Consider the following 6,641-nt stretch of genomic DNA (forward strand, 5'->3'; position numbering starts at 1 on the left):
TTAACGAACTGAATGGTGAGTGACTTCTCGATAAGGGATGCGATTTTTGACAGGGATAACAAATAGTGGAAAAGCGACGGTGTCGGGAGGAGACAGTGGTTCAGGATGGTTAGGGGTGCAGGATGGCCAATGGCGCGGTAGAGGGATCGAGCAACGACGATCAGTGGTAGAGGGATAACCGACGACTGTGATGGATCAGTTTGATGTTGCAGCGGATGGAAAGAAGTGACGCTGGTGGCTATGGCGTGGGTGGTCATCGGTGTGTTGGTGTAGCGAGGTTTTGTAGCAGTGCATATGACGATTGTATTGGTGTCAGGCTTGCTGTGGAAATGAGATTAGTGGCAACATGGGTTGGCAGGGGTGCAAAAATCGACGTCCCAGAGTTACAACGATGGTGCTATTGCAGCTATTACAATGAGTTACAACTATCGGACGAGAAGCTCCTTCGGACGACAACAATCATAGGTTGGCTGTAGGATGATATATATATATATATATATATATATATAATTATAATTTTAATCTCCTTTTTTTAGCTCTTTTTCTTCTATATTTTTTTTAATGATTTTTATTTTTAATATTATTATTATTATTATTTTTTCTTTTATTTTTAAAATCTTATAAATGGCCAAGGGCCTAATGGTGAAATGGAGAATCTCCAAAGCTTTGTGAAGCGAAATGCTTAACTCGCGACGACAACAAGGTTGAAGAGACTTAATGGCCAATGGTTGGGATCAAACATGGCTCTGATACCACTGTAACGAACACAATTCTTATATGCAGCAGAGTAATATTCAAAACACTTGGAAGATGTAAACATCCATAGTAGGACAAGTAATTTTATATTGAATGTTATATAGAATTGATGTGATGATTACAATGAGAGTGAGGGGCTTGCTTATATACCTAGGCAGATACCTCTTCACCATTGCTCCTTTCCTTAGGGACATACCTCTTCGTTAACTAATTACTAGTTAATCAATCATTATTTATTATTATTGTTGTTTACATTATTTGTATTATTTTATGTATATTTCATGCATAACACATCTGGAATCGTCATTGTGGATCATTTTATCTCTATTTTCTTGAGCCTTAGGCTCTGAGGGTTTTAAGATCCCTTTTCTCTTGCCAATTTCAGTGGTGAAAGATTCCACCCTAGTTAACACCATTCTGTCTTTTTCGCTACGTTGTGGGCGCATGAATACTATTTGGAAGGGGAGCAAAATCATGTTGGCCATTGATCCTTGGAACACCATTCTGAAAGGGGAACGAGTTCTTGTTTTATTATTTGTTTGGGCACAGGACATCATCTTGAGGGTAGTGTATTCTCTGTTGAATTTGGCTTTTGCATTGACAGAAGAATATCGTCTAGGAACCAAGATAGCGAGGCATCTATTTGGATTTGTTATGTCGCAGGTTGCGAAGGAACTCTGCCCAGTCTAACGATATGCCTAAGACAGAATTCCAAGCAAGATTCTCCTGATGAAATGAGACCACTTGAGGGCCTCTGAAGTGTGGAACCGGTCGAGCACTAGCTCCTGAGGCAAAACCCGTCTAAATACTCAACGAAGAAGGAATTTAATCGCAATGACATCATAAATAATCTCTAGGAAGCGAGAGGTTCCCTCAATATATTTGCAGTTGGAAAATTGTGTATTTTGTGACTTAAGTATGCTGGTTGCGTTGAAGATTTGCGTTTGATCTGAAAGTGCTCCCACGAAGTTGTCTGAGCTCCAAATATCCGGTGTACAGGAGTATCTTCTGCAGTTTAAATCCATACAGAAGTAGAAATCAGAACAAAAGGTCGGACTAGGGAAGCCGAGGATGTTTTAGGTTGGAATGGGTACTTTAAGAATATAGTCGCAGGCCATCAGACTGACTTCTGTAAAGTGCCAGTCTGTTCGTATAAAGTCACAGAGTCTAAGATCAAGAGGGGCCCTTCAAAATCAAGTTTGCCCTTGTGCAGGGCGAGAACCCTCACTGTGATAAATGCGTCATCATTTTCTGGAGTGAATGCAGGGTTCTCTTGAGGGCTGAATCCTCCTCTAAAGTGCAATTTTTGCAATGAAGGGCCATCTGACCCCGTCAGCAACTGAGATCCTCACAGGAGTCTAAGTAGGGTATGCAAAGGCATTGGTTAGGGCATTTTATTATGAGTATTGTTTAGGATATTTAATAGCTGTTTGGTTAAGGTATCCACGTAAGTCAAATTTGGTCTTCACTGTTGGATCCAAAATTATAATTGCACTTGTGGAAATCTATAATGTGGAAAACTACTGTATTGCGGTCTGAATTGCTTATATGAAACTGAATTTGTATAGGACAGAAGTGGGTTTTTCTGTACATTGCACCATTTATTTAATTGTCCACTACATTGCTGTGGAATGCACTAACAATAAAGAATGTTTGAGTAACGCCAAAATGAGAAAAGATTTATTAAACCCTAGAGAATTTAGGGCAAAATTGACCTAGCTCATTACACAATGCATCGTACATTTTCTTTGAAGTGTCAAGATTTGTGACATATGGAATCAAATTATCTCTGATAGACTCCACAGTAATACTCATAGTTGTGATTTCATCCTTTTTGAATTTTTCTTTCCCTTCATCGTATGTAGGTGCAGTAACTTTTCCCTTCACAATATCCAAAACATCATTTTTTGGAAGAATGAGGTCAATCCTTGTCTTCCAACCCTGAAATTTGTAGCTCCTTCGAACTTGTTCCTTGACTTCATAGAGGAACCCATGGTTATAGAATAAATAATCATATTGCTGATGTAGGTTTCTTCAAGAGTGATCTCAATTCCCTTTCCTTCACCAAAGTTCTGATACCATTTTTATTTTTCAAGTGCAATAGATACAAGTACTGATTTATGAAAACTGATAATTACTTCTAATGATGTAGATATTCTTTTAGCACTTCCAGAGTATCATTGAGCAATTTCACTTCAGAAATTTAACTATAAATGCACAAGTACATTAGTAATCGCAATGCACAAAGATAACACAAGATTTACCTTGGGAAAACCCACCTGGGGGAATACCCCAGCAACCTTTTCCTTAGATAAATTCTTCAGTTCAACAAGAAATACACCTAATTCTTTTAGTCAAATATGATGGTCAAACTGACCAGCAATGCAAGGGTCAAACCTGGTCAAAATGCCCTCTTGTCAAGTCTCCAATCAGGCCAACAAACTTGGCCTTGCCTGATCTGCCTTGGCCAAAATTTGGCCTCCCAGAAACTGCCCAGAAGCTTGGCCCTGCTGCGCAGAATTTTGCACCTGCTGCCCAGAATCTGCCTAGAAGTGCACATGTGCGAAGCTGCAGAAGGAGGATTTCACATGTGCCAGATAGAGAGAGAAATTGCTAGAGATGTCTTTGTCCTTCTTCATCCTTCTTGTCCTTCTCCTTCCCTTAGATGCCCAGAAGATATCTTTTCTTGTGTTATCCGAATTTTTCCTTGTGGAGGAGGACGAGTGGAGTATATATAGAGATATGGTTGGCCGATCGGGTGTCTCTTTGACTGGGGTCGACTTTACTTGAAGGAGGGCCGACTTGACAACTTTGGAGCCAAAATTCAAAATGTTCTCTTTTGAAACCGACATGAAGAATATGTCTTATATTAATCATTGCATATATGATATATTTCAAGGGCTAAAATATTAATTATGAAGACCGACCATAGCTATGAAATTCGACACCTGCCATGTGGCTATTGTATAACTGCCACCTACATGTCTCGATGGTTTCTTCATCTTCATGCTTTGACCACATGCGACTCACCCCATGGACCCATTATTTCATGAATTGTATGAGAGTACCATATGTTGTCCTTATGTTCATTGTGGGGCTGTTGGGCACTTCCACTGTTGCCCTTCATCAATAAGGATTGGACAGTCGAATTCTAATGGGTTTTTTTGGTACCTCCTTTAAACTCCCCACGAAAAATCCCTGTGTGGCCTTCCCACCATTGATCTTGCTTGAAGATTGATGGTTGTTGATCACCCTTTGGTGGTCACCATTTCTCCTTCCCATGTGTCCACCAAAGGGCCATAACTACACCATCCACCGTGCACAATGTGTCATGCCTTCTTTTGCTACTGCCAAGCCTCTTAACTTTCATTGGATGTTTTCTTTGGTTCCATGCACACAGAACCCTCCTGTTTCTTTTTGGTATTTTGTGAACCCTCCTGATTGGGAATTTGGGATCTCATTACTCAGTTCTGTGAAAGATGCCACTAGCACATATTAATTACATCCTAAGAACAGAATGAAATCTTGTTGGGTGTTCAGGATTGCAAATATGCCAGGGATGCTCCTGCATCTTAGATGCCTGACACAGCTGCAGAACTTGTAGAATGCCTAGAGGATGCTGGAGGAACCATTCTGGATGTCAAGGGAAGAATAACCAAGTGAAATCCAGTCGGGGTGGCTGACACAGGATGGAGGTGGGTCAGCGGAGCTGCTGGCCTTGGCATGGGTGCTGTCATCATCGATATCTGGAAAAAATTCTAGGCCTTAATCTTTTGTTTTCAGCCATACTGTAGTGCATTTTCCCATTTCCATTGGTTTTTGGACTTCCTGATACCACAAAATACATTCTAATGCATGATTAGAAGGTTTTGAAGCTTAGCATACTTACAGAAATTTTATTCATATATTACTATCAGCATGTATAATTGTTACTATGCAATATTGCGAATCATTGAATGTAGCACTCTCGTTTTTTGCATCTGGGGATGAGTTCAGACTGTAAACAAGCACAATAAAAGGAAAATTTTATTTTAATGAGATGTTGAATTCAGACCTTTATATGGAGAGATTTTGGTGGAAAAAATTTAATGTGGCAATTTTTTTCTCATGTGGTTGAGTTCAGATTTTTTTATGGGTTTCCAGCACATGCTTGTATATCTAATTAACAGTTTTTTCTGTGTTTCAGATCTCTTGGAAGGGAATTTTTAATGCATGCTTTTCACCTGAACATTATTTGTTGAAGCATTGGTTATCAAATCTTTTAGATTATTTTGTATTTGTCTAGCCCATTGAGTGAGCGACATAGGCTCTTTGGTTAAAGTCGACAGACAAGTTTGCAGATAAAATTTATCGGGTGCACCACTCATTTATGGTCAAGCTTCTGTTCCATATACTGCTCTTTGGTTAAAGTCGACAGACAAGTTTGCAGATAAAATTTATGGGGTGCACCACTCATTTATGGTCAAGCTTCTGTTCCATATACTGGCACCAATCCGGATTGCAGCCAAAGTTTTGGCACCATTGTTTCCTCCACTAGACACAATTCAGATACTCCCTACTGGCTCTGGAATTATTACAGTTATCAGTCACTAACAGAAGCATGACATCAATAATTCCAGCAAAACGTTATTGTATACACTCACGTTCCTGTATTTGCACCGATGGCCATCCTAATGAGATGACAGTTTTTCTGGTATTTAGGTCTCTAAATTGGAACCCTAAGCTCCTTTGTTCTATAGCTTGTGTTTGCAAATGGTTTGAAGATCTTTCTAAAAGAGTACTTTGGAAAGAATTCTGTCTGTCACGGGCGCCAAAAATGGTATCTGATCTTGCTGGTGCAAGTCACAGTAGCATTGATGGAAATTGGAATGCTCTTGGGAAGCTAATGTTTTATTGTGCTGGATGTCATGATACTAACAATGGCTTTCAGTCAAGATCTATACCAGGTCATTTTGTAAACAAAACAAGGTTTTCACAAACCTCTGGGAAGAGTTTTCTTGCCCGGCAATGCAGATCAGATACGTTGTATGTGACAGATCCATGCGAGCATCTTGATCAAGGAGAGGATGGTGATGTGGGATTATTTCGAGGTGTGTTCAAGGACTTTTCAAAATCTATGACTAGGAGGCTGCTTATTGAGAAACGAGCACAACTGCACCCAAAAGAAATCTGCCCATATTGTCGGACAAAAGTATGGAGTTTGCTTCAAGAAAGAATGATTCCAAGAAGTGCCTGTAGAAGGTTGGGAGCTTATCAAGATCAGGTTGAGTGTTTTCTATGTCTCAATGGTCACTTGATTGGAATTTGCACCCTTCTTCCTCTTTCGGATTCTGAAACTGCATCAGAAGAAGAATGATTCACTAAGTGACTGCTTAGTAACCCTTAGCTTTATATTTCCTTGCCTTCAATTTTTATGTTGATTTTTTTTTTTTTTCTCTCCTTGCGTTCTTAGTATACCTAGTATACCTGTTTTAAGGTTGCTATTCATTGTGCCATATGCTTGAAGATGTAAGTACATAAATATTTGGAGAGAACTGCACGGTGGCTGATATCTATATAATATGATACATTTGTAAGGGTTGGGCCTCGTGAATGATAACACTTTGACGCTCATTTTTCAAATATTTAAGATGATTTCTTTTTTTCATGGCATGAATAAAATCTTCATAATTTGCAGAGATGAACCGAAGTTTATAGCTTAATTCAGTGAGTTGAATCTGTATGGTGTGTTGCATCGCTATTTGTGTTGGAAAGAATACTACTATTCTAATAAGTCCCAATTCTGTAGCTTGACTATGTTCTATTGTTTGAGTTTCATGACATATGCAATCTTAAAATAATGGGAAAGGCTTTGAAATTTTAATGTGTATTGAAAATCTGTATTA

The 6,641-nt window shown here is 39.2% G+C and overlaps 1 pseudogene across 1 annotated transcript in view; it reads left to right on the forward strand.

The window, feature by feature from the left end:
- The window catches only part of LOC149167074 (EID1-like F-box protein 2 pseudogene), a 71,153-nt pseudogene extending 64,750 nt beyond the window's left edge, over positions 1-6,403 (forward strand). The window contains exon 2 of the transcript XR_016260908.1: positions 4,943-6,403. The product of XR_016260908.1 is annotated as an EID1-like F-box protein 2 pseudogene (transcript). The remainder of the gene's footprint in view (positions 1-4,942) is intronic.
- The last annotated feature ends 238 nt before the right edge of the window (positions 6,404-6,641 follow it).

This window comes from Pinus tabuliformis, chromosome 5_1, assembly GCF_031772625.1.
Source record: "Pinus tabuliformis cultivar Carrire ecotype Pingquan chromosome 5_1, CPIR1, whole genome shotgun sequence".
NCBI lineage: Eukaryota > Viridiplantae > Streptophyta > Pinopsida > Pinales > Pinaceae > Pinus > Pinus tabuliformis.